Raw genomic sequence first — 26,509 nt, 5'->3', positions numbered from 1 at the left:
GAGAGGGCGCTGAGCACCTTGAGTCTCAATGACGAGAGCATGCAGAAATCAAGCGCAGACAGCGGAAAGAGCGTGCGGCAAACCAGTCCCACCCATCCCTTCCCTCAACGACTATCTGTCCCACCTGTGACAGAGTCTGTGGCTCTCGTATTGGACTGTTCAGCCACAAAAGAACTCACTTCAGGAGTGGAAGCAAGTCTTCCTCAATTTCAAGGGACTGCCGATGATGATGATGACAGCAGTGACTACACTCCAAAAGTACTTCATTGGCTGTAAAGCGCTTGAGACATCCAATGGTCGTGAAAGGTGCTATATAAATCCAAGTCTTTCTTTCTCATAGAATGAATCCAAAACGTAGAAACATGACAATCTTTTTTTTTTTAAAACAGTAAAAGGTTATGACTGCCTTCCATCAAATAATAGAATTTGCAGAGCTTAAATTAAATTAACAAGAGGTACAATACAGTATAGAAAACATAAAAGTTAGATTTATCACATTGTTATTGACTTGTTTTTTTCAGTGATCCCTTCAGAGAACTGATTCAGGTAGAAGCTGGTCTGTAATATGTTGGGGTTTCTCGGGATCTGGACTTTGATGAATGTACATTATTAGGTGGGATTCCACAACAGCAATGCCAACACAGAAATAACTCTGTGCATATGCAATTGCTGGAAAGTTGCATTCAAAGGCTGTGGTGGACCTGTATGGGTAGTTGAACGCTCAAACCTCATCTGGGCAGAAACAATGATAGCACGCACTACCTCGTGCAACCTTTTAGCTTTTTCAACCAATGGCACTGGTGCCCCTGGGGGAGCGGCAGAACACATTTGTAAAGATGATCTGCTGCTGTTCCAGCAATTGCTGTGCCACCTAGTTTGCATTTACAGTAATTGTGATTGCCATCATAATAGAACAGGAGCTTAATAGGGGAGGGAAGGAGCACAACTCCCAATAACACGTATATGCAGAACTTTGGGCTGTTAAAATTAAAAAAGCTAGTATATGTATGCAAACAGTGGGATACAGTCTGATATGGTCATTACTCATATTCGGCGGTGAGTACTTGCAGTGGCATTTTATTGTGTCCTGGCATGCTATGGATCAATAGTCTTCACAATGCACATGAAGTCATCAGTTGGATATTAGCTTTGGGAGACAATGCAGTGATGGACTGTGGCCTTGGTGCCAAGGTCTGTTTAGCTGGATTTTATTTTAGCTGATGATTAGATCCCAATAGACATGGTAATCAGTGGCTCACATTCTTGGATGCAAAAAGACAGCGTGGGTGTCTGCGCTTTGTTTTATGATCCAGCTGTGCAATTCGAACATGTTTTTTTGTTATATATGCTGCTGACAGTTGAGAACATTTAGTGGGAATTGTCCAAAGGCAGTTACTATAGTTACAGCATGTAGGCATTTTTTTCATGCTTTAATTGACAGCAGATTGGAGGAATGTAGTGTTGGTCAGGTTGTTCCCACATGTAGAGTAAATTCTTTTTCAAGCAACCGAGTGTCACATACTCTTTGGGCTGCAAACCACACATAAAATAAACAAATTATGCTGCGACCAAATGATGATATGCACGTTTGTTCAGGTACAAAATTGTTCTCTTTTTACACAAAAAGTGAAGGATTTTAAGACTGATTAAATTATAAACCACTTCAAGCATTTCTGTAATTCTCAATGCTGTTGTTTCAGTGATTTCCACCCTGTTTATATTGTGGGGCGCTTTATAACACTGGAGCAACAGGCACGAAGAGGATTCAGACAGCAAGTGGCTTTATATTTTGGCTATTGACTTTCCCAGATAGTTGGGTAAAATCTGTACAGGCTAGCAACTGGAAGGAATACATTAATGGTTTCCATAGGCCAGCTAAGTGCTTTGCATCCTGACATATGATGGCTTGCACCTCTAAACATACTGGAGCTTCTAGAGGCAGCAATGCTGCCATTAACTTGGTCTGTTTTACTCACAGTACAAAGTATGCAAATACAGATACTAGTGACATTTATATATTGGCTCCCTGCCTTGCTGCTGCAGAAACTATCCATTGTATATTGTCAGGCAAATTTCTCCAGCAGCCAAGCTGAATTCAAAACAATTACAGGTACCACTATATATCCCTTAATGGCTGGGGATGGTCCAGACAGGCTCAGCAATAGCAAAACCACTTTACTGACTTATCTGAAGTGGTTGGGAGTACTTCAGCCATGTTTTCTGGCTGTCTTAGATGGCACGCCACTTAATGTTTATGCTGCTATCAGAAGCACCAAGTTGTTTATATTTGCAGCTTGGCGCCTGCTTTAGAAGTTGTAAACTGCAAAAAAGCAATCCTGTATTTATATAGCACCTCATCACATCTCTCAAAAAATCTCAAAGTGCTCCACATACAATAAATTATTTTGAAACGTAGCGACGATTAGGTTAAGCAGCAAGATTCAACAAACAGTAATAAGATGAATCACCAGTGGCAGCATACTTATTAAAGGGAATTGAGCACATAATCCAGGCTGACACTCCAGTGCAGTACTGAGGAAGAGCTGCGCGGTCGGAGGGGCTGTCTTTCAGAAGAGATGTCTCAGGAGGACATAAATGTTCCCACAACGCTATTCTGAACAGAAGGGGGGTTCTCTCTGGTATCCTGGCTAATATTTATCCTTCTACCAACATCATGAAAACAAATTATCTGGTCATTATTGTTATGTATGGAGAAAGAGTCCGACTGAACACTGAGTTCAAAGTAAAGTGTGACCGTGGCCTTTTATTGCAGGTCTCCAGAGTGCCTCTCCAACCTGTGAAGTCTTCTTAAATATCTGTGCTCCCAAGGGATTATGGGATCCTTGGGACTCCGGGGAATGAGCCCTCTGGTGGCTGTACAGAGTAAATACAACTCCACATACATAACAATTATCACATTGATGTTTGTGGGACTGTGCTGTGCGCAAATTGGTTGCCATGTTTCCTGCATTACAATAGTGACTGCACTTCAAAGTACTTTATTGACTGTCCTGAGGTTGGGAAATGCGTTTTATAAAAGCAAGTACTTCTTTCTTTTTATTTTTTTGGTAGTGTTGGCTCAGGTAGAAATATTAGCCAGAACACCAAGAGAACATCACTGAATAGTGCCATGGGATTTTCAATGTCCACCTGCACCATCGGAACAAACAGATTTGGTCTCAGCATAATATCTTTTCTGCACTCTCTTAGCAAATATATTATGCTGTAGTCCTGTGTTAGGCTTGAACCCATCACCTTTTGACACAGAGATGAAAGTGACGTCAACTGGTAATTCTTTAAAATAGATAAATATAAATGGGCTGCGAGTTATACTAGAGTGGATTTAGAGGGCTGGAAATTGGTATGCGTTGGACCCATTTTTCAGGTGTAAAATGGTTGCAACATTGACAAATTTAGCAGTTGGACGTCTCGCCTCAAAATTATGTGCATTTGGGTCACTGCTAAATTTGCCTGAATTTTAGGCATCCTGTGCAGCTACCTAAAACAGGTATTATTCCCCATGCGTATATTCATTCGGGGCTTAATGCCTGTTGAAGAACCACTCTAGATAGGATCATAGAATAGCACAGCACAGAAGGCGGCCATTTGGCCATCGACTCTGCGCCAGCTCTTTCGAAGAGCAATCCAGTTAGTTCCACTCCGTCCCCATATCCTTGCAATTTTTTCTCCTTCAAGTATTGATCTAATTCTCTTTTAAAGGCTACTACTGAATCTGTATCCACCACCTTATAAGGCAGTGCATTCCAAATCCTAACCACTTGTTGCGTAAAAAAGTTTCTCCTCATGCCGCCTCTGGTACTTTTGCCAACTACCTTAAATCTCTAGTTGGCGAGCCTTCAGCCATTGAAAACAGTTTCTCTTTGTTTACTCGATCTAAATCCTATATGATTTTAATTACATCTTTCAAATCTCCTCTTAACCTTCTCTGCTCTGAGGAGAACCTCAGCATCTCTAGTCTATCCAGATAACTGTAATCCCTCATCCCTGCAACCATTCTAATAAATGCCTTCTCCAAAGCCGTCACATCCTTCCGAATGCGGTGCCCAGAATTGGACACAATACTCCAGCTGGGGCCGAAACAGTGTTTACAATGAGCGGAGCAGATACCATGGCCTGCCCCAGTCAGAATTCTTCAGTGGCCTCTGTGGCTGCCAACGAAAGGCAAGTGGTTTTTAATTTTAAATTTTAGAAATAATTTTCCTGTGGAGCCATCCCTGACTCTATTGTTTGCGATCGCCCCTCTCCCGTTGCCCACTCCAAACACCTCCCAAGACTTGCCTTCAGGCCACTGTCGGTGAGGCAAGTGGCCCAACATGCAGCATCTTTGAATCGCAAATGGTCAGTAGAGGCGTGACAGGCGCCAGCCACTCGTGCATAAAATGTTAACGAGGCCAGAGTTCAATTTCGGGCCGGCCTCAGGCCCCTCAGTTGAGGCGTACGCTCACTGCGCAGCAACGTCTGGGTCCGAAAACCAAGCCAGAAAAATTTCTAGCGTGTTTAATGGCATTTGCAATCTTTGCGAAATTGATGGCCCAGTGGTTCACCTTTCTGGATGAGCAATAATGTATGCATAGAAGGACATGGCCCTGTTAAAAAGGAACTATGATTGAACAAAGTTTGTAAAAATGTTCATTACAAAATCTTTTAATTGCTAATTACATTGGTTAGTACTTCTTTACCCTATTCACCCCTGTTCGTTCCATTTAATTATAAAAAATATTTCAGCTAATCAAGTGAAGTAAAAGGAACATGCAGAATTCTCCTTTACTTCCCTTCTGTTGCACACTTTCTCCCCTCCATTTGAAGATTTTCCCACCTCAGCCTCCCTTCTAAGATACAATGGGAAGCCGCAAACCTGTTCAAAAGCCTCTGCTAATGCTGCAACTGGCTGAGAGATGATGCATCAGCATGGGTTGGAGCCACACACTAGCTAATTTTACTTCCAGTAAGGAAACATTTTGATTAACTTAGTATCCATTTAGATTGCATGCTCCAGGACCATAACGTGCCCTAAAAGGAAACCACACAATCAAACTTGGGCCTTGCCACATAATGGAGCAAAATATTTGTGTGCCAAGATCTTGTATGAATATGCTGTCCTAAAAGAGCTGAAGTTATACTTCAAATTGTTAACCTATTTTCCTTTTCAGATGCTGATTGATTTCCTGTGCATTTCCAGCATCTTGCATTTTTACTTAACACTTCCAACATTTGTATTTTGTTTTAAACCAAAATTTTCTTTGTGTGAATTTAATAAGCATCAGAATCAGGGCAACTTCTAGGTTATTTGTGATCACTGCCTAGGAATGATATTCTTGCGATACCTGTACTATAATTGGAGAAGGCTATGCATAAGCAAAAGCTTGAAACAGTTTCTCATAACTATTAGATCATACAGAATTCTGAATATTCAGATTGGGTTCGATGAAATGTTTAAATAATGAATTTATTTTGTTAAGCTGGGTGCCTGACACACGTGGAAACTCAACACCCTGCTTAGGAGTATCTAAACTGAATGACTGCGCAATACCTGCAAAGAAAGAAATTGCATTTATATTGCGCCTTTCATGATCTCATGATGTCCCTAAACATTCCACAGCCGATGAAGTACTTTTGAAGTGCTGTTGTAATGTAGAGCAATGCGGCTGCCAATTTGCGCACATCAAGAAGTCCCACAAACAACAATGAGATAAATAACCAGATAATCTGTTTCGGTGATGTTGGTTGAGGGGCAAATATAGGTCGGGACACTGGGAAAATTTCCATCCTCTTCTTGGGAGTAGTGTCATGGGATCTTTTGCATCCACCGAAAGGGCAGCTAGGGTCTCAGTTTAGTGTCTCACCTGAAAGACGGCACCTTACATACTGCATTGAAATGTCAACCTGAAAACTTAAGTGTCCATTTGCTCAGTAGGAAGAGGCACACCCCACTTATATAACCCAGAGAACAAAGTGCAGGTTGTCAACAGCCAAGGAGCAAGAATTCCCACCTGCATGTCGGGATACTATTAGGTTACACTACTTGATCAAATCGCACATCTAATCTGTCTCGACTCCTTGCTGTTTGTCCCTTACCTGGGGCTGAATAGGTAGAATCTCATTCCCAGTGACAGGCATACCTTTCCAGGTTCCATCAATGAACCAGGCTGAGTGGTCAACAATCAGCTGTACCCTGGTTTTCAGTGGACTAGCCCAGCTCAGCTAGCAACCATTGAATTTTGGAACACAGGAAGCTAGGAACAGGAGTAGGTCATTCATCCCATTGAGCCTGTTCTTCCATTCAATTATCACAGTTAATTTGCATCTCAACTCAATTTACCCACCTTTGTTCCACATTACGTGATACCCTTTTATAAAAAAAGTCTTTTGACCCAGCATCCAGAACGTATTGGGGGAGTGTATTTCAGATTTCCATTACGCTGTGTATGGAAAAAGTGCATCTTGATTTTACTCCTAAATAGCCTAGCTTGTTTAATTTTATATTCACTTGTTCTAGATTTCGCACCAGAGGAACTAGTTTTTCTGCATCAACCTTATCGAATTCATTAATTATTTTCAATAACTCAATTAGACCACCTCTCAACATTCTTAACTCAAGGAAATACAAACTAAGTTAAAGCAACCTGTCTTCATAATTTATCCTTTTAAGCCCTGGTATCATTCTGCTCAATCTGCACTGCACCCTTTCCAAGGCCAATATATATTTCCTGAGGGTTGCTGACCAAAACTAAACACAATACATCAGATGGGGTCTGATACCCCGGATCTGTGAGGGAACAACATAGAAAATAGGTGCAGGAGTAGGCCATTCAGCCCTTCTAGCCTGCACCGCCATTCAATGAGTTCATGGCTGAACATGCACTTCAATACCCCCTTCCTGCTTTCTCGCCATACCCCTTGATCCCCCGAGTCGTAAGGACTTCATCTAACTCCCTTTTGAATATATTTAGTGAATTGGCCTCAACTACTTTCTGTGGTAGAGAATTCCACAGGTTCATCACTCTCTGGGTGAAGAAGTTTCTCCTCATCTCGGTCCTAAATGGCTTACCCCTTATCCTTAGACTGTGACCCCTGGTTCTGGACTTCCCCAACATTGGGAACATTCTTCCTGCATCTAACCTGTCTAAACCCGTCAGAATTGTAAACGTTTCTATGAGGTCCCCTCTCATTCTTCTGAACTCCAGTGAATACAAGCCCAGTTGATCCAGTCTTTCTTGATAGGTCAGTCCCACCATCCCAAGAATCAGTCTGGTGAATCTTCGCTGCACTCCCTCAATAGCAAGAATGTCCTTCCTCAAGTTAGGAGACCAAAACTGTACACAATACTCCAGGTGTGGCCTCAACAAGGCCCTGTACAACTGTAGCAACACCTCCCTGCCCCTGTACTCAAATCCCCTCACTATGAAGGCCAACATGCCATTTGCTTTCTTAACCGCCTGCTGTACCTGCATGCCAACCTTCAATGACTGATGTACCATGACACCCAGGTCTCGTTGCACCTCCCCTTTTCCTAATCTGTCACCATTCAGATAATAGTCTGTCTCTCTGTTTTTACCACCAAAGTGGATAACCTCACATTTATCCACATTATACTTCATCTGCCATGCATTTGCCCACTCATCTAACCTATCCAAGTCACTCTGCAGCCTCATAGCATCCTCCTCGCAGCTCACGCTGCCACCCAACTTAGTGTCATCCGCAAATTTGGAGATACTACGTTTAATCCCCTCATCTAAATCATTAATGTACAATGTAAACAGCTGGGGCCCCAGCACAGAACCTTGCGGTACCCCACTAGTCACTGCCTGCCATTCTGAAAAGTACCCATTTACTCCTACTCTTTGCTTCCTGTCTGACAACCAGTTCGCAATCTACGTCAGCACACTACCCCCAATCCCATGTGCTTTAACTTTGCACATTAATCTCTTGTGTGGGACCTTGTCGAAAGCCTTCTGAAAGTCCAAATATACCACATCAACTGGTTCTCCCTTGTCCACTTTACTGAAAACATCCTCAAAAAATTCCAGAAGATTTGTCAAGCATGATTTCCCTTTCACAAATCCATGCTGACTTGGACCTATCATGTCACCATTTTCCAAATGCACTGCTAGGACATCCTTAATAATTGACTCCATCATTTTATCCACTACTGAGGTCAGGCTGACCGGTTTATAATGCCCTGTTTTCTCTCTCCCTCCTTTTTTTAAAAAGTGGGGTTACATTGGCTACCCTCCACTCGATAGGAACTGATCCAGAGTCAATGGAATGTTGGAAAATGACTGTCAATGCATCCACTATTTCCAAGGCCACCTCCTTAAGTACTCTGGGATGCAGTCCATCAGGCCCTGGGGATTTATCGGCCTTCAATCCCATCAATTTCCCCAACACAATTTCCCGACTAATAAAGATTTCCCTCAGTTCCTCCCCCTTACTAGACCCTCTGACCCCTTTTATATCCGGAAGGTTGTTGGTATCCTCCTTAGTGAATACCGAACCAAAGTACTTGTTCAATTGGTCTGCCATTTCTTTGTTCCCAGTTATGACTTCCCTTGATTCTGATTGCAGGGGACCTACGTTTGTCTTTACTAACCTTTTTCTCTTTATATACCTATAGAAACTTTTGCAATCCGCCTTAATGTTCCCTGCAAGCTTCTTCTCGTACTCCATTTTCCCTGCCCTAATCAAACCCTTTGTCCTCCTCTGCTGAGTTCTAAATTTCTCCCAGTCCCCGGGTTCACTATTTCTGGCCAATTTGTATGCCACTTCCTTGGCTTTAATACTATCCCTGATTTCCCTTGATAGCCACGGTTGAGCCACCTTCCCTTTTTTATTTTTACGCCAGACAGGAATGTACAATTGTTGTAGTTCATCCATGCGGTCTCTAAATGTCTGCCATTGCCCATCCACAGTCAACCCCTTAAGTATCATTCGCCAATCTATCCTAGCCAATTCACGCCTCATACCTTCAAAGTTACCCTTCTTTAAGTTCTGGACCATGGTCTCTGAATTAACTGTTTCATTCTCCATCCTAATGCAGAATTCCACCATATTATGGTCACTCTTCCCCAAGGGGCTTCGCACAATGAGATTGCTAATTAAGCCTCTCTCATTATACAACACCCAGTCTAAGATGGCCTCCCCCCTAGTTGGTTCCTCGACATATTGGTCTAGAAAACCATCCCTTATGCACTCCAGGAAATCCTCCTCCACCGTATTGCTTCCAGTTTGGCTCGCCCAATCTATGTGCATATTAAAGTCACCCATTATAATTGCTGCACCTTTATTGCATGCACCCCTAATTTCCTGTTTGATGCCCTCCCCAACATCACTACTACTGTTTGGAGGTCTGTACACAACTCCCACTGTCGCAGAAACGCCTATCTATTCCCCTCACCATTGAATCCCCTATCACTATCGCTCTCCCACTCTTTTTCTTGCCCTTCTGTGCAACAGAGCCAGCCACGGTGACATGAACTTGGCTGCTGCTGCCCTCCCCTGATGAGTCATCCCATTCAACAGTACTCAAAGCAGTGTATCTTTTTTAAAGGGGGATGACCGCAGGAGACCCCTGCACTACCTGCCTTGCACTGCTGTTCCTGCTAGTCTTCCATTCCCTATCTGGCTGTGGACCCTTCACCTGCGGTAAGACCAACTCTCTACACGTGCTATTCACGTCATTCTCAGCATCGTGGATGCTCCAGAGTGAATCCACCCTCAGCTCCAACTCCGCAACGCGGACCGTCAGGAGTTCGAGGCGGATACACTTCCCGCACACGTAGTCGTCAGGGACACCGGAAGTGTCCCTGAGTTCCCACATGGTACAGGAGGAGCATAACACCCGACCGAGCTCTCCTGCCATGACTTAACCCTTAGATACACTTAAATTGGCAACAACAATGTTAAAAGTTACTGACTAATATAAAAAGAAAAAGAAAAACTACTCTCCAGCCAATCACTTACCCCCTAGGCTGTGACGTCACCTTTCTGTTTCTTTCTACTTCTTTTTTGCCTTCTCCCTGTCGCTGCACAAGCCCCGCCTCTCCATGCATTTTTATAGGCCTCCGACCCCGGACTCACGCCTCACCAACGGACTCCCGACGCCTCTCGTGGCCTTTTATAGGCCTCCGACCCCGGACTCACGCCTTACGCCTCACCAACGGACTCCCGACGCCTCTCGCGGCCTTTTATAGGCCTCCGACCCCGGACTCACGCCTCACCAACGGACTCCCGACGCCTCTTGCGGCCTTTTATAGGCCAACGACCCCGGACTCACGCCTCACCAACGAATTCCCGACGTCACAGGCAGCAGCGCAGATAAAAGAGTGGGTAGCTAGCCACTGCAGAGAGTAATACTCGCAGGTAAGAGAGGGCGACAAAGAAGAACAGGGCGATTACATTCGATGTCACAGGAAAGCAGGGAAATGATTAGTTGGTGAGTTTTTCTCTCTTTCTTGCTTAAATTAAGGGTATTAAATTAGGAGCCGGGATTAATCCGACTGCAGCAACTACAGGGGAATCTCCCTGCCATCAACCACTGGGAAGGTTGTCGCTAGAGTTCTCTTCGTCTTCTCCCTGTGGCCGAGGAGCTCCTCCCGGAGTCACACTGCGGATTTCGTCCCCGACGGGGAACAATGGACATGATATTTGCAGCACGACAACTGCAGGAAAAATGCATGGAGCAGCGCCAGCCCTTATACATGGCCTTTTTCGATCTCACAAAGGCCTTTGACACTGTCGACCGTGAGGGCTTGTGGAGCATCCTGCTCCGTTTTGGAGACCACCGGAAGTTTGTCAACATCCTTCGCCTGCTCCACGACGACATGCAGGCCGTGATCCTTACTTGCGGATCTATTACAGACCCAATCCACGTCCGGACCAGGGTCAAACAGGGCTGCGTCATCGCCCCAACCCTCTTCTCAATCTTCCTCTCTGCAATGCTCCACCTCACTCCAGCTCCCCGCTGAAGTAGAACTAAACTACAGAACCAGTAGGAAGCTGTTTAACCTACACTGCCTACTGGCCAGGTCCAAGATCACCCAAACCTCTGTCGTTGAACTGCAATACATGGACGCCGCCTGCGTCTGCGCACATTCTGAGGCTGAATTCCAGGATACAGTCGATGTATTCACCGAGGCATATGAAAGCATGGGCCTTACGCTTAACATCCGTAAGACAAAGGTCCTCCAGCAGCCTGTCCTCGCCGCACAGCACTGCCCCCCAGTCATCAAGATTCACGGCGCAGCCCTCAAACAACCTGGACCACATACCATACCTCGGGAGCCGATCAACAAAGGCAGATATTGATGCGGAGATTCAACATCGCCTCCAGTGCGCCAGTGCAGCCTTCGGCCGCCTGAGGAAAAGAGTGTTCAAAGACCAGGCCCTCAAACCTATCACCAAGCTCATGGTCTACAGGGCTGTAATAATACCCGCCCTCCTGTATGGACCAGAGGAACAAAACACCTCAAGTTGCTGGAGATCTATCACCAATGATGTCTCTGCAAGATCCTGCCAATCCCCTGGGAGGACAGGCACACCAACATCAGTTCCCTCGCCCAGGCTAACATCCCCAGCATTGAAGCACTGACCACACTTGATCAGCTTTGCTGGGCAGGCCACTTATAGTTCGCATGCCAGACATGAGACTCCTTAAGCAATTGCTCTACACGGAGCTCGTTCATGGCAAACGAGCCAAAGGTAGGCAGTGGAAACATTACAAGGACACCCTCAAAACCTCCCTGGTGAAGTGCGACATCACCACTGACACCTGGGAGATTCTGGCCGAAGACCGCCCTAGGTGGAGAAAATGCATCTGGGAGGGTGTCGAGCTCTTCGAATCTCAACACTGCGAGCGTGACGAGATCAGGCGCAGGCAGCGGAAGGAGCGTGCGGTAAATCAGTCCCACCCACCCTTCCCTCGATGAATGTCTGTCCCACCTGTGATAGGGTCTGTGGCTCTCGTGTTGGACTGTTCAGCCACCAAAGGACTCACTTTAGTAGTAGAAGCAAGTCTTCCTCGATTCCGAGGGACTGTCTATGATGATGACAGAGAAGTGGTTGCAAGGTGACCAAGGCTGGGAACTAAACATTCAGGGGTATTTGACAATTCAGAAGGACGACAGAAAGGAAAAGGGGGTGGAGGACAAAGGGTGTTTAAAAAACAAGCCTGAAGGCTGTGTGTCTTAATGCAAGGAGTATCCGTAATAAGGTGGATGAACTAACTGTGCAAATAGATGTTAACAAATATGATGTGATTGGGATTACGGAGACATGGCTCCAGGATGATCAGGGCTGAGAACTCAACATCCAGGGGTATTCAACATTCAGGAAGGATAGAATAAAAGGAAAAGGAGGTGGGGTAGCATTGCTGGTTAAAGAGGAGATTAATGCAATAGCTAGGAAGGACATTAGCTTGGATAATGTGGAATCTATATGAATAGAACTGCAGAACAACAAAGGGCAAAAAACGTGAGTGGGCGTTGTGTACAGACCTCCAAACAGTCATCGTGATGTTGGGGAGGGCATCAAACAGAAAATTAGGGGTGCATGCAATAAGGGTGCAGCAGTTATAATGGGTGACTTTAATATGCACATAGATTGGGCTAACCAAACTGGAAGCAATACGGTGGAGGAGGATTTCCTGGAGTGCATAAGGGATGGTTTTCTAGACCAATATGTCAAGGAACCAACTAGACTGGGTGTTGTGTAATGAGAGAGGATTAATTAGCAATCTCGTTGTGCGAGGCCACTTGGGGAAGAGTGACCATAATATGGTGGAATTCTGCATTAGGATGGAGAATGAAACAGCTAATTCAGAGACCATGGTGCAGAACTTAAAGAAGGGTAACTTTGAAGGTATGAGGCGTGAATTGGCTAGGATTGATTGGCGAATGATACTTAAGGGGTTGACTGTGGATGGGCAATGGCAGACATTTAGAGACCGCATGGATGAACTACAACAATTGTATATTCCTGTCTGGCGTAAAAATAAAAAAGGGAAGGTGGCTCAACCGTGGCTATCAAGGGAAATCAGGGATAGTATTAAAGCCAAGGAAGCGGCATACAAATTGGCCAGAAATAGCAGCGAACCCAGAGACTGGGAGAAATTTAGAACTCTGCAGAGGAGGACAAAGGGTTTGATTAGGGCAGGGAAAATGGAGTACGAGAAGAAGCTTGCAGGGAACATTAAGACGGATTGCAAAAGTTTCGATAGATATGTAAAGAGAAAAAGGTTAGTAAAGACAAATGTAGGTCCCCTGCAGTCAGAATCAGGGGAAGTCATAACGGGGAACAAAGAAATGGCAGACCAATTGAACAAGTACTTTGGTTCGGTATTCACTAAGGAGGATACAAACAACCTTCCGGATATAAAAGGGGTCAGAGGGTCTAGTAAGGAGGAGGAACTGAGGGAAATCCTTATTCGTCGGGAAATTGTGTTGGGGAAATTGATGGGATTGAAGGCCAATAAATCCCCAGGGCCTGATGGACTGCATCCCAGAGTACTTAAGGAGGTGGCCTTGGAAATAGCGGATGCATTGACAGTCATTTTCCAACATTCCATTGACTCTGGATCAGTTCTTATCGAGTGGAGGATAGCCAATGTAACACCACTTTTTAAAAAAGGAGGGAGAGAGAAAACAGGGAATTGTAGACCGGTCAGCCTGACATCGGTAGTGGATAAGATGATGGAATCAATTATTAAGGATGTCATAGCAGCGCATTTGGAAAGAGGTGACATGATAGGTCCAAGTCAGCATGGATTTGTGAAAGGGAAATCATGCTTGACAAATCTTCTGGAATTTTTTGAGGATGTTTCCAGTAGAGTGGACAAGGGAGAACCAGTTGATGTGATATATTTGGACTTTCAGAAGGCTTTCGACAAGGTCCCACACAAGAGATTAATGTGCAAAGTTAAAGCACATGGGATTGGGGGTAGTGTGCTGACATGGATTGAGAACTGGTTGTCAGACAGGAAGCAAAGAGTAGGAGTAAATGGGTACTTTTCAGAATGGCAGGCAGTGACTAGTGGGGTACCGCAAAGTTCTGTGCTGGGGCCCCAGCTGTTTACACTGTACATTAATGATTTAGACGAGGGGATTAAATGTAGTATCTCCAAATTTGCAGATGACACGAAGTTAGATGGCAGTGTGAGCTGCGAGGAGGATGCTATGAGGCTGCAGAGTGACTTGGATAGGTTAGGTGAGTGGGCAAATGCATGGCAGATGAAGTATAATGTGGATAAATGTGAGGTTATCCACTTTGGTGGTAAAAACAGAGAGACAGACTATTATCTGAATGGTGACAGATTAGGAAAAGGGGAGGTGCAACGAGACCTGGGTGTCATGGTACATCAGTCATTGAAGGTTGGCATGCAGGTACAGCAGGCGGTTAAGAAAGCAAATGGCATGTTGGCCTTCATAGCGAGGGGATTTGAGTACAGGGGCAGGGAGGTGTTGCTACAGTTGTACAGGGCCTTGGTGAGGCCACATCTGGAGTATTGTGTACAGTTTTGGTCTCCTAACCTGAGGAAGGACATTCTTGCTATTGAGGGAGTGCAGTGAAGGTTCACCAGACTGATTCCCGGGATGGCGGGACTGACCTATCAAGAAAGACTGGATCAACTGGGCTTGTATTCACTGGAGTTCAGAAGAATGAGAGGGGACCTCATAGAAACTTTTAAAATTCTGATGGGTTTAGATAGGTTGGATGCAGGAAGAATGTTCCCAATGTTGGTGAAGTCCAGAACCAGGGGTCACAGTCTAAGGATAAGGGGTAAGCCATTTAGGACCTAGATGAGGAGAAACTTCTTCACCCAGAGAGTGGTGAACCTATGGAATTCTCTACCACAGAAAGTTGTTGAGGCCAATTCACTAAATATATTCCAAAAGGGGTTAGATGTAGTTCTTACTACTAGGGGGATCAAGGGGTATGGCGAGAAAGCAGGAATGGGGTACTGAAGTTGCATGTTCAGCCATGAACTCATTGAATGGCGGTGCAGGCTAGAAGGGCCGAATGGCCTATTCCTGCACCTATTTTCAATGTTTCTATGTAAATGACGAATGAGATCAGTGCATTAATAAGAAACGATATTAATTCATAAGATCAAGATGTTGAATCAGTTTGGGTGGAGATGAGGAATAATAAGGGAAAAAAGTCGCTGATGGGCATAGTCAAAAGGCCCCCTAACAATAGCAACTCTATTGGATAGAGTATAAATCAAGAAATGGAGGATGGAAAAAAAAGGAACAGCAATAATCATGGGCGATTTTAACCGACATATTGATTGGGCTTCTCGGCCTTTTGGCTAAGATCATGCGTAACTGACCTGACAGGGGAGTAACAATGACCAGAAAGTGATTCTCCCTGGATCAGGAAGGTGGTTCTCCTATGCTTTTTGGAAATAGGAGGTAGGTGGGTGGGGTGGTTTGACCCATCCACCTCCATGGAGGTGGGTGGGGGGGGCTTGACCCATCCACCTCCATGGCACGAACCTGGTATTGCAGTACTTCCAGGAACGGTGCTTGGGCTCTAGGCCTTTTGGCTAAGAGTATTGGTGCAGAGTGATCCTTGACAGGTGCAAGGTGACCTCTGGCATTTGTGATCTGACAAAGAATTGGAAAGATTGGCAACGAATAAAAAAAAAATTGATTGGGCAAAGCAAATTGGCTAGGGTAGCCTTGAGGAGGAGTTCATAGACTGTATCCGGGATAGTTTCCTTGAACAGTACGTTGCAGAACCAACCAGGGAGCAGGCAAACTTAGATCTGGTACTGTGTAATGAGACAGGATTAATAAACGATCTCCTAGTTAAGGATCCTCTGGAAATGAGTGACCATAACTCGATTGAATTTCAAATTCAGTTGAAGGGTGAGAAAGTTGGATCTCAAACCAGAGACTTAAATAAAGGAGACTACAAAGGTATGAAGGCAGAGTTGGCTAAAGTGGACTGGGAAAATAGATTAAAGTGTGGGATGGGTGATGAGCAGTGGCAGACATTTAAGGGGATATTTCATAATTCGCAACTAAAATATATCCCAATGAGAAGGAAAGACTGTAAGAGAAGGGATAACCCTCCGTTGCTAACTAAGGAAATAAGGGATGGTATCAAATTGAAAACAAGGGCATACAATGTGGCCTAGACTAATGGGAGGCCAGAGGATTGGGAAATTTTTAAAAGCAAGCAAAGAACGACTAAAAAAATGAGAGTGAGAGGGATGATAGATTATGAAAGTAAACTAGCACGAAATATAAAAACAGATCGTAACAATTTCTACAGGTACATAAAAAGGAAAAGATTGGCTAAAGTAAATGTTGGTCCCCAAGAGGATGAGACTGGGGAATTAATAATGGGGAACGGGGGAATGGCAGAGGCGTTGAACAAATATTTTGTATCGGTCTTCACGGTAGAAGACACTAAAAGCATCCCAATAATAATAGATAATCAAGGGGAGGGAAGAATTTAAAACAATCACTAAAGAAGTTGTACTCAGTAAAATAATGGGACTAAAGGCGGACAAGTCCCTGTACCTGATGGCTTGCATCCTCGGATCCTAAAAGAAATGGCTGCACAGATAGTGGATGCATTGGTTGTAATCTACCAAAATTCCCTGGATTCTGGGGAGGTCCCAGCAGATTGGAAAACCGTAAATGTAACGCTCCTATTTAAAAAAGGAGGCAGACAGAAAGCAGGAAACTATAGACCAGTTAGCCTAACATTGGTCACTGGGAAAATGCTGGAGTCCATTATTAAGGAAGCCGTAGCAGGACATTTGGAAAAACATTTTTCAATCAAGCAGAGCCAGCATGGTTTTAATGAAAGGGAAATCATGTTTGACAAATTTGTTGGAGATATTTGAGGATGGAACGAGCAGGGTGGATAAGGGGGAACCAGTGGATATGGTGTATTTGGATTTCCAGAAGGCATTCGATAAGGTGCCACATAAGAGGTTACTGCACAAGATAAGAGTTCATGGGATTGGGGGTAATACATTAGTATGGATAGAGGATTGGCTAACTAACAGAAAAGAGAGTTGGGATAAATGGGTAATTTTCCGGTTGGCAAACAGTAACTAGTGGGGTGCCGGAGGGATCGGTGCTGGGGCCTGAACTATTTACAATCTATATTGATGACTTGGATGAAGGAATCGAGTGCAATGTAGCCACGTTTGCTGATGATACAAAGATGGGTGGGAAAGCAAATTGTGAGGCGGACACAAAAAATCTGCAAAGGGATATAGACAAGCTAAGTGAGTGGGCAAAATTTTGGCAGATGGAGTATAATGTGGGAAAATGTGAGGTTATCGACTTTGGCAGAAAAAAAATAGAAAAGCAAATTATAATTTAAATGGAGTGCTGCAGTACAGAGGGACCTGGGAGTCCTTGTGCATGAAACACAAAAAGTTAGTCTGCAGGTATAAGAAGTAATCAAAAAGGCAAATGGAATGTTGGCCTTTATTGCAAGGGGGATAGAGTATAAAAGCAGAGAAGATCTGCTACAACTGTACATGGCATTGGTGAGGGCACACCTAGAGTACCGCATACAGTTTTGGTCCCCGTACTTAAGAATATACTTGCATTGGAGGCTGTTCAGAGAATGTCCACTAGGTTGATTCCAGAGATGAGGGGGTAGACTTATGAAGATAGGTTGAGCCTATACTCATTGGAGTTCAGAAGAATGAGAGGTGATCTTATCGAAACATATAAGATAATGAGGGGGCTAGACAAGGTGGATGCAGAGAGGATATTGCCACTCATAGGGAAAACTAAAACTAGGGGACATAGTTTCAGAATATGGGGCCGCCCATTTAAAACTGAGATGAGAAATTTCTTCTCTGAGGGTTTTAAATCTATGGAATTCTCTGCCTCAGAGAGCTGCGGAGGCTGGGTCACTGAATATATTTAAAGCTGAGATGGACAGATTTTTGAGCAATAAAGAATAAAGGGTTATGAGGAGCGGGCAGGGAAGTGGAGCCGAGTCCATGTTCAGATCAGCCAAATGCGGATCAGGCTCGAGGGGTCAAATGGCCTACTCTTGCTCCTAGTTCTTATGACCAAGGTTCTGCACAATGAGGAGATTCTGTGGAGATTCAACATCGCCTCCAGAGCGCCAGTGCAGCCTTCGGCCGCCTGAGGAAAAGTGTGTTCGAAGACCAGGCCCTCAAATCTACCACCAAGCTCATTGTCTACAGGGCTGTAGTAATACCCTCCCTCCTGTATGGATCAGAGGCATGGACGAGGTACAAAAGGACACCGCAAGCCGCTGGAGATATATCACCAACAATGTCTCCGCAAGATCTTGCAAATCCCCATAAAGGACAGACGCACCAACATCAGTGTCCTCGCCCAGGCTAACATCCCCAGCATTGAAGCACTGACCACACTCAATCAGCTTCACTGGGCAGGTCACATAGTTCGCATGCCAGACACGAGACTCCCTAAGCAAATGCTCTATGCGGAGCTCCTTCACGGCAAACGAGCCAAAGGTGGGCAGCGGAATCGTTACAAGGACACCCTCAAAGCCTCCCTGGTAAAGTGCGACATCACCACTGACACCTGGGCATCCCTGGCTGAAGATCGCCCGAGGTGGAGAAAGTGCATCCGGGAGGGCGTTGAGCTCTTCGAATCTCAACGGCGAGAGCGTGAAGAGGTCAAACGCAGGCAGCGGAAGGAGCGTGCGGCAAACCAGTCCCACCTACTCCTTCCCTCGACGAATGTCTGTCCCACCTGTGACAAAGTCTGCGGCTCTCGTATTGGACTGTTCAACCACCAAAGAACTCACTTCAGGAGAGGAAGCAAGTCCTCCTTGATTCCGGGGACTGCCTATGATGATGATGATGATGCACAATGGAAGCATCACTTCCTCACTTTTGAATTCAAACATCCTTGAGATAGTGGCCAACATATCATTAGCCTTTTTGATTACTTTTTGTACCTGTGCACTCATTTTTAGTGATATGTACATAGATACCTAATTTGCCCCTCCAGAACTCTCTCACCATTAAGGAAATATTATGATTTGTCTTACTCAGATCCAAAGTGGCTGACCTCACACCTCCACATTAAACTGCAACGGTCATAATTTTGCACACTCGTATAATTTGCCCATGTCCCTTTGTAACTTCCTTCTCCCATCTGCAAACTTGGATATACAACTCTACATTCCTTCATCCAAGTAGATTTCTGGGGAATACCATTTGCCACAGCCTGCCAGTCAGAAAATGATACGATCTGCTATTTCCGAACTAATTATCAACACATGCCACAAGGTTACTTCCAATTCCATGCAATCTCATTTTTGCTAATAATCCCTTATGCAGAGTCTTATCAAAATGCCTTCTGGAAGTCCACTTGACCTAGTTCAAATAAATTCTCAAATCAGGAGAGCCAAGTTCAGTTGGTTTCTCAATCTCACTTGAACTACAAAATTAAGCTGCATTATCTTGCTCACTTTATGTGGATCATCACACTTAATGTGGATCATCACAATTACATGAAAACAATGACAATTAACAACGAACTGAAATTATACCAAAGATTGTGAAAAACTACTCTGATGTTTGTCATTGCAGAATATTACTGTCCAAGGGTTCACAGGAGGATATAATTATGGAATTATTTAACAGATCGAAAGCAAAATTACGTGGGAATTAAAAGCCCTACATAGATTATGAGAGTTACTTTGCAAGTGGGAAGTAAAACTGGAGTGTCGTTTGAGACTACAGTACTTATTATATAAACATTATTTTGACATAAAATGGAAAGTTACTCAAATTACAGTGTAATTAAAATATTTTAAGATTGTATTGTGCTATGCTGAAGACTTGTTTGAGCAACAAAAAGCTACATACAGATCTGTATTTATAAAATATATTATCAGCACATTAACTTAAAAATAACTGAATTCCAGTTTCTTGTCAACACAGGCCAATTGCCTACAATTTAGAAGAAATTTGCACTCACATGGGCTAGAAATTTTGCAATTTTACAACCGGGTTTTTGGTTCTATTTCACCCTTTTTGGCGAAAACCCGGTTGGCGGAAAATTCAGTGACCTTTGTGCGACGCGCTTTCCACGTACCGCTGGGAGGGGAGTGCCGTCATGCAACAGTCAAAATAGCGTTTTCGCCAAAAATTTGGCTATTTCCGCACCAGTATTCTGCGCTCAGGATACCGATCGGGTAAAACCTGTCGTGCAATCCTGCCAGCAGCTGTAAGTATGATTACCTGCAAAAAAGGTAAGTTTTTATTTTTTAATTCTTTTTCAGCGATTCAATAGATCAGTGTCCTGTAAATGTTTTGTGAATTTTTTTGTTGTTGTTTTTTTCCCCAATTCTTTTGGGGGGGGGGGGGGGTGTTCCCCGCCCCCCCAAAACAGGCTTCTCTCGCAGCGGTATCGGCCTCGGACTAAAGTTGCCAAAATTCGCGGTTTGCGGCGTGAATCCTCGTGCAACGCCGATTTTTACCATTGTGCAAATTAAGGCCTGAATATCAGGCCTGATAGCGATAGCAAAGCGAAAACGGTAATTTTGGCAAAAAAGGTTTTTGCTGAAAACCGAATTTCTTGCCCAATTTGTGTCTTGTCACATGTTTTGACATTCCAAAATGCTTCGCAGCCAGTAGATTACTTTTCAAGTGAGTCATTATTGTCACATAAGCAAACACAGTAGCCAATCTGCACACAGCTAGATACCCTCTGCCAATGGCTGCAACTCATGCTGGGGTATATAGTCGACAAGAAATCCAATAGGGAATTCAGAAGAAACTTCTTTATCCAAAGAGTGATGAGAATGTGGAACTCACTACCACAGGGAGTGGTTGAAGCGAATAGTATAGATGCATTTAAGGGGAGGCTAGACAAGCATATGAGGGAGAAGGGAATAGAGGGTTATGCTGACAGATTTAGATGAGGAAAGACAGGCAGAAGCTTGAGGGAGCATAAATGCTGGCATGGACTGGTTGGACCAAATGGCCTGTTTCTGTGCCATATATCCTATGTAACCCTATGTAATATCGCATCCAAAAGTTGGCATCTCTGACAATACAGCAGTCCCTCAACAGTGCCAGCCTATATTATATGATCAAGTCTTGGAGAGGGACTTAAACCCCTCTTCTGAGCCAGAGGTGAGATTGCTACCACTGAGGCAAACTGCCACTTACACAATATTACAACTGGCAAACAAAAACTTTTAATGATCTCTATTTCAATCACGTTCTCATGTCAAAGCCTGGTGTTCTATCCAGCTGTAGCAATGATTTAAAAACACAATATATATTTAAAAATTGTGAAAAGGTAAAGACAGGAATGGATTTCAAATTTTATGTAAACTTAGAAAGAAATCCTGCAAAAACAGTTGGCACATAGTTTGTATCCAATACCGTCTTTGCATTTCTCTGAACTGTAAGTTCGGTACAAGGAATGTACTTAACTCAAACTCAGTCTCCTAAGCTACTGTTAAATTATTAATTTTGCATCATGAAGTGTTTTTTAAATGCACATTAATGTAAAAGTGATAGTACAATTTGGGAGTCAGGATGGCAGTCTGACTCAAAGGGCCCAAAGTTGGCCAGTACAGATTTCTGGTGCACTCACCAGAGGTGCGCCGCTTTTGTAGAATTCCAAGGGCGCCAAAAATCTTCGGGCCGCTCCCCAGCCTCTCCTCGACGGTGGCGTAGCGTGGCAACTGGATTCGGGGGCGGAGCTAGGTCCCGGCGCTGAAACCAGTGCCGGGACCTCCTGCACATGCGCGCTAGAGTCTGCGCGCATGCGCAGTAGCTCTTCGCCCCCAGAATCTGAGAGAGTGCGCTGCAGGTTGTGTGGGAGGGGCCGAAGCGTGCTGCCCCTATCCCCTGGTCGAATGAGCTCCCTCATCGGCGGCTCGCTGCCTTCCTGGGCCTTGTTTTGGTAGGACTTCTATTTTTTATTTGTTATTGATTGATTGCTTATTACTTTAGTCTTGGTGCTTTCGGTGCGAGGTTCCTTCTATTTTTTGTGTGTTAATTAATTGCTTATTACTTTTTGTTTAGTGCTTTGTAAGTCTTGGTGCTAGGTGCAGGTCCTCTCAGCTTCCTTGGATTTTTTATTTGTTATTGAATTCTTATTTTTGTGCTTTGTTTAGTACTTGGTGCTTTAGAACATACTTACCTGCGCTGATTTCTTAACTCTCCGCAAGGGTTTTCTGTGCGGCCACAAGTGGCCACATACGCTGGCCTAAGTTAGTTTGGAGCAACTATTCAGCTGTCCAAACTGGCTTCAACGGCCAAAACAGGCGTAGGTGGCTGGTAACACCCCCTTTTGAAAAAAAACAAAACTAAAAAAAATCCTAACTAACTCACTTACACTGGCACAAATGTGCAGAATGGGGATTTTTAAGATACTCCAGAAAAATCAAGTTGTTCCAAAAAAAATGGAGCAACTCCTGGGCATATTTGGGCCCAAACATACTAAAACTGAAGTCCCCCTAGTGGTGAGTCCCATGTCACTTGGGCTTTGTTTGACTCCAGCTTGCACCTGCCGAAGGCTTTTAAAATATACTTTAGAATCTTTTTAATGCGAGGAGAAAGTTGACACTCCAAGCATAATATTAAAAATGACTTGTCAATAGTCGTATACAAAGCTCTCTCTTGGCTGGATAGGTTGCAATGTTGAATATCTGGCAATAACATTTCTTCCAGTTTAAATTCGATTGTCCATGGTATTAGGTGCGTAAAAGGTTGAAAAGACCAATAATTATGTTTTCCTTTTTTCTCTCCCCCAATTTTATTAATTAACATTTAAAGTCCTCATTAAAATAACATTGGAAGCCCCACAAACAATTGTAATTATTATTTAATTATAGATTAATATGCATGTCATGATTAACTTTGTATATGTCAGTCAATTGATCCAAAGAATAATGAGATTGGAAGTTATGATCCTTTGAGGGTAATTAAGCAAGATTTTAGTTAGATGAAAAAAACAAACATCAAAAGAACAATGGCGTCTAGGTATTATAAGTAAATCAAATATTTATAGGCTGGGAACTTATCACTGCTCATTGCATGCAGTTTTTTTCTAAATTATGCAGGACAGAGCTGAAAGTGATTTTAGTGGAGCCAGTCAACTTCCGATACATTATTATTCAAACAAAGAAAATCTTCTATTCAAATTAGAAACTCATTTCAGGTCAATTTGTAAGCAGAGATCCACGGTCAATCAGATTGACTGGAGGGCCATATGACAGACATCTTAAAATTTGAACTAGACCATTTAGGAGTGAAATCAGGAATTACGTTTTCACACAAAGAGTAATAGAAATCTGGAACCCTCTTCCCCCACCACCACCAATAGGCTGTAGATGCTGGTTGAATTGAAAATTTCAAGACTGAGATTAACAGATTTTTCTCTGAGGCACTTTACAGCCTTCCAGATTCAACACTGGGTTCAACAATTTCAGATCATAACCTCTGCCCTCATTTTTTCTGACGGCAGCTTGTTGCTGATGATTCTGATACTTCCACGGATACCTCCTTCAGACCCATCTTTTGTTTCTTAACTTGTCCCATTACTATCTCCTTTTGCCTTGCATCTTTATCCTCGTCATTTAATCTCTCATGCCTTCACCCTATCACAGACTTTCCCCTTTGTTCTTTGCTCCCCTTATGCTTTCCTTGCATGTGTACTTGCTTAAAACATATTCATCTCTGACCTGAAATGTTAACTCTGTTTCTCTCTCCACAGATGCTGCCTGACCTGTTGAGTATTTCCAGCATTTTCCGTTTTTATTTTAGATTTCCAGCATCCGCAGTATTTGGCTTTTCAATAGATTTGGTTAGCTAAGGGGATCCAGGGATTATGGAGAAAAGGCAGGAAAATGGAGTTGAGGTACACAGCAGCCACTATTTAATTGAATGGTAGAACCTGCGCAAGGAGTTGAATGGACTACTCCTGTTCTTGAGACAGTCAGTTATCCAGGCGATTGATGCAAAACAGCACAAGACAAACACAATCCAGATAACAAACCTACTATTTTTGAAGATTGTGGGGTCCAGAAGATTTAGAAAAAAAGTGTACTCTGTTCCAACAATATAATTTTTCTCACATTATCAGTGGACAAAATTGTGAGCTGCTGGATGGTGAAAAAGCACACACATACTACCTTTATAACTTAACTCTCTAGTGGGGGACAGGAAACTGGGATATGAACTGTTTGCTGCAGCTTTCAAACAATTATGCCCCAAACCCCCACTATATTCCTGCATGTCAATCGTCTTTCCGAACTAGCCTGACTCCCCTTTTATATCTTTAGTTACCGCTCAGTACTCTCAGCCGGTTCTTGTGTTTTTGTTCCTGCCTTAATCCATTTAATTATTTTTCTGCTTCTTTAAATTAATGGACAAAAAGTCATGGACTGGGAATGCCCAATTTCCCACTATCTGTTCCCTACCTGCGCAAGCAGTACAGAAGCAGAAAATATATCCTTAATGCACCATTTGTAATATTTTTGCTGAGCGAAACAGTCCTTAATACACATGCATTTCCATAACCAAAAAAGAATTACCTCTGAAACATGAAAGATTCAGTTTATGAAGCTCACGGTTTTTTATATGTAACAAAAATCTTCAAGCCTCAAGTGGCTGAGCAAAGATATTTAAAAACTGAATATAAAATCTAAATAAGGAGACAAGTTACTTAAAAATTGCATCCTCTTGATAAACATTCTCTGTTCTTTTCCAGCCCATCAACAGAGAAACAGCAATCACAGGTTCTCCTCACTGCCGGTGTTGTGTAAGTAGTTGAGGATGGAAAATGGCTTTTGTTGATCAATTATCACTTGCTTGAATTAACACTCAAGAATTCAATCTCCAGTTTCTTTAGAAGCTTTTGGAAAAAGCAAAAACAAGACTCTCAAATCCTCAAAGGACAAGGGCACAGATCTTTTTACCCTTCAACTCCTGCTGATGCACAGATTGCATGTCAAGAAATTCTGCAAACTGCACATGCTTAGATATGATTGGAAGCTTTCTCTAACTGTTGAGAGTTTGAAACATTCTTTCAAAACCAGACAAATTTTCCTTTAAAATGAAATGTGGATGCGTGCCAATGTAGTTTTAACCATGATAAATGTTGGCATTTATCACCTATTATCATCATCCTCAGCCCAACCATCTTGAACTGCTTCATCAATGACATTCTCCTATATCATAAGGTCAGAAGTGGGAATATTCTCAGATGATAGCAGTGAAGTTCCATTCGCAATTCCTCAGATAATGAAGCAGTCGTTGCCCGCATGTAGCAAGATGTGAACAACATTTAGGCTTGGGCTGATAAGTGGCAAGTAGCATTTGCACCACACATGTGCCAGGCTGGGAACGACGGCATAGTGGTTAAGTTACGGGACTAGTAATCGAGAGGCTTGGGCTAATAATCCAGAGACGCGAGTTGAAATCCCACTAAGGCAGCTGGGGAATTTGAATTCAGTAAATTAAATAAATCTGAAATAAAAAGCTGGCATCAGTAATGGTGACCATGACACATTTGGTTCACTAATGTTCTTTAGGGAAATAAATCTGCCGTCCTTATCTGGTCTGGCCTATGTGACGACAGACCTACAAGCAATGCCTCTCAACTGCCCTCTAAAATGGTCTAGCAAGCCACTCCGTTGTAACAAACCGTTACATAAAACAATAGGAATAAAACTATATGGACCACCCGGCATCGTCCTTGGCACCGGCATGACAATGGCATACCCTGCAAAGTGTTCGAAACTAAAGAGACCTAAAAATGGATATGGTTATGTGACTATAACTGTGACGCGAAGAATGCTGTGTTTAAATGGTTATGTTTAAACTGGAGATGAAAAGTCTCATCAGACTAGATAGATGCTTAGAACTGCTAATGTTTTGGTTTCCTGCAGATGGTATAGCATTCTGTATTATATACAATCTTCCGGTTGCTCAGCGATTATCTGTCATTTTTAAGTTAAGACTTGAACCGTGTTTATGTATTTTATGTGTAATGGTAAAGTAGGGATTGAAGTTAGCTCAACAGAACTGCTTGTGAAGTGAATGGAAAGAAGTTGGGGAAGTTAGCGTAAATATCTCAGAATAAATAGTTTACTACGTCGTAAAAGAGTTAACGACCGGTTGAAGTGATAAATCTCTGCTTTGGGCCTCATAGTTGAAAGAGTACTAGGCTAGGCCTTGTATTAATGATACTCGAGAGGATTGGAACGAGAGAGATAAGACAAACTCCAAAGGAAGGAACCCTGAGAAAATATAAACAAGAAAAGACACATGAACAAGATCATCAGACATTTTTAGGGAGGGCTTTTGATTAAAGAGTTGAGACAAAGAACTCGAAGCCCCATTAGATATTGCGTTTTTGGGGAACCTCTAAAGGTTAAAAGGTCGTGTGAATATCCTGTTTCAGACCGAGCCCTAAAAATAGAATAAAAGTAACCTCCTGAAAGCTTGTCCTTATATGCGGATGAAGAGAGAGCGATAGATTCTATA

The 26,509-nt window shown here is 43.3% G+C and overlaps 1 protein-coding gene and 1 pseudogene across 1 annotated transcript in view; one reads left to right on the top strand and one right to left on the bottom strand.

Annotated features, from left to right (window-relative positions):
* The window catches only part of LOC139266142 (protein diaphanous homolog 2), a 403,303-nt gene that overhangs the window by 200,674 nt on the left and 176,120 nt on the right, over positions 1 to 26,509 (bottom strand). The gene's annotated exons all lie outside the window — the stretch shown is intronic.
* LOC139266462 (U2 spliceosomal RNA) lies at positions 15,306 to 15,549 on the top strand (annotated as a pseudogene).

Source organism: Pristiophorus japonicus, chromosome 6 (genome assembly GCF_044704955.1).
Source record: "Pristiophorus japonicus isolate sPriJap1 chromosome 6, sPriJap1.hap1, whole genome shotgun sequence".
Lineage (NCBI taxonomy): Eukaryota > Metazoa > Chordata > Chondrichthyes > Pristiophoridae > Pristiophorus > Pristiophorus japonicus.
The sequence above is the reverse complement of the archived record's forward strand: the minus strand, read 5'-3'. Positions and strand labels throughout refer to the sequence as shown.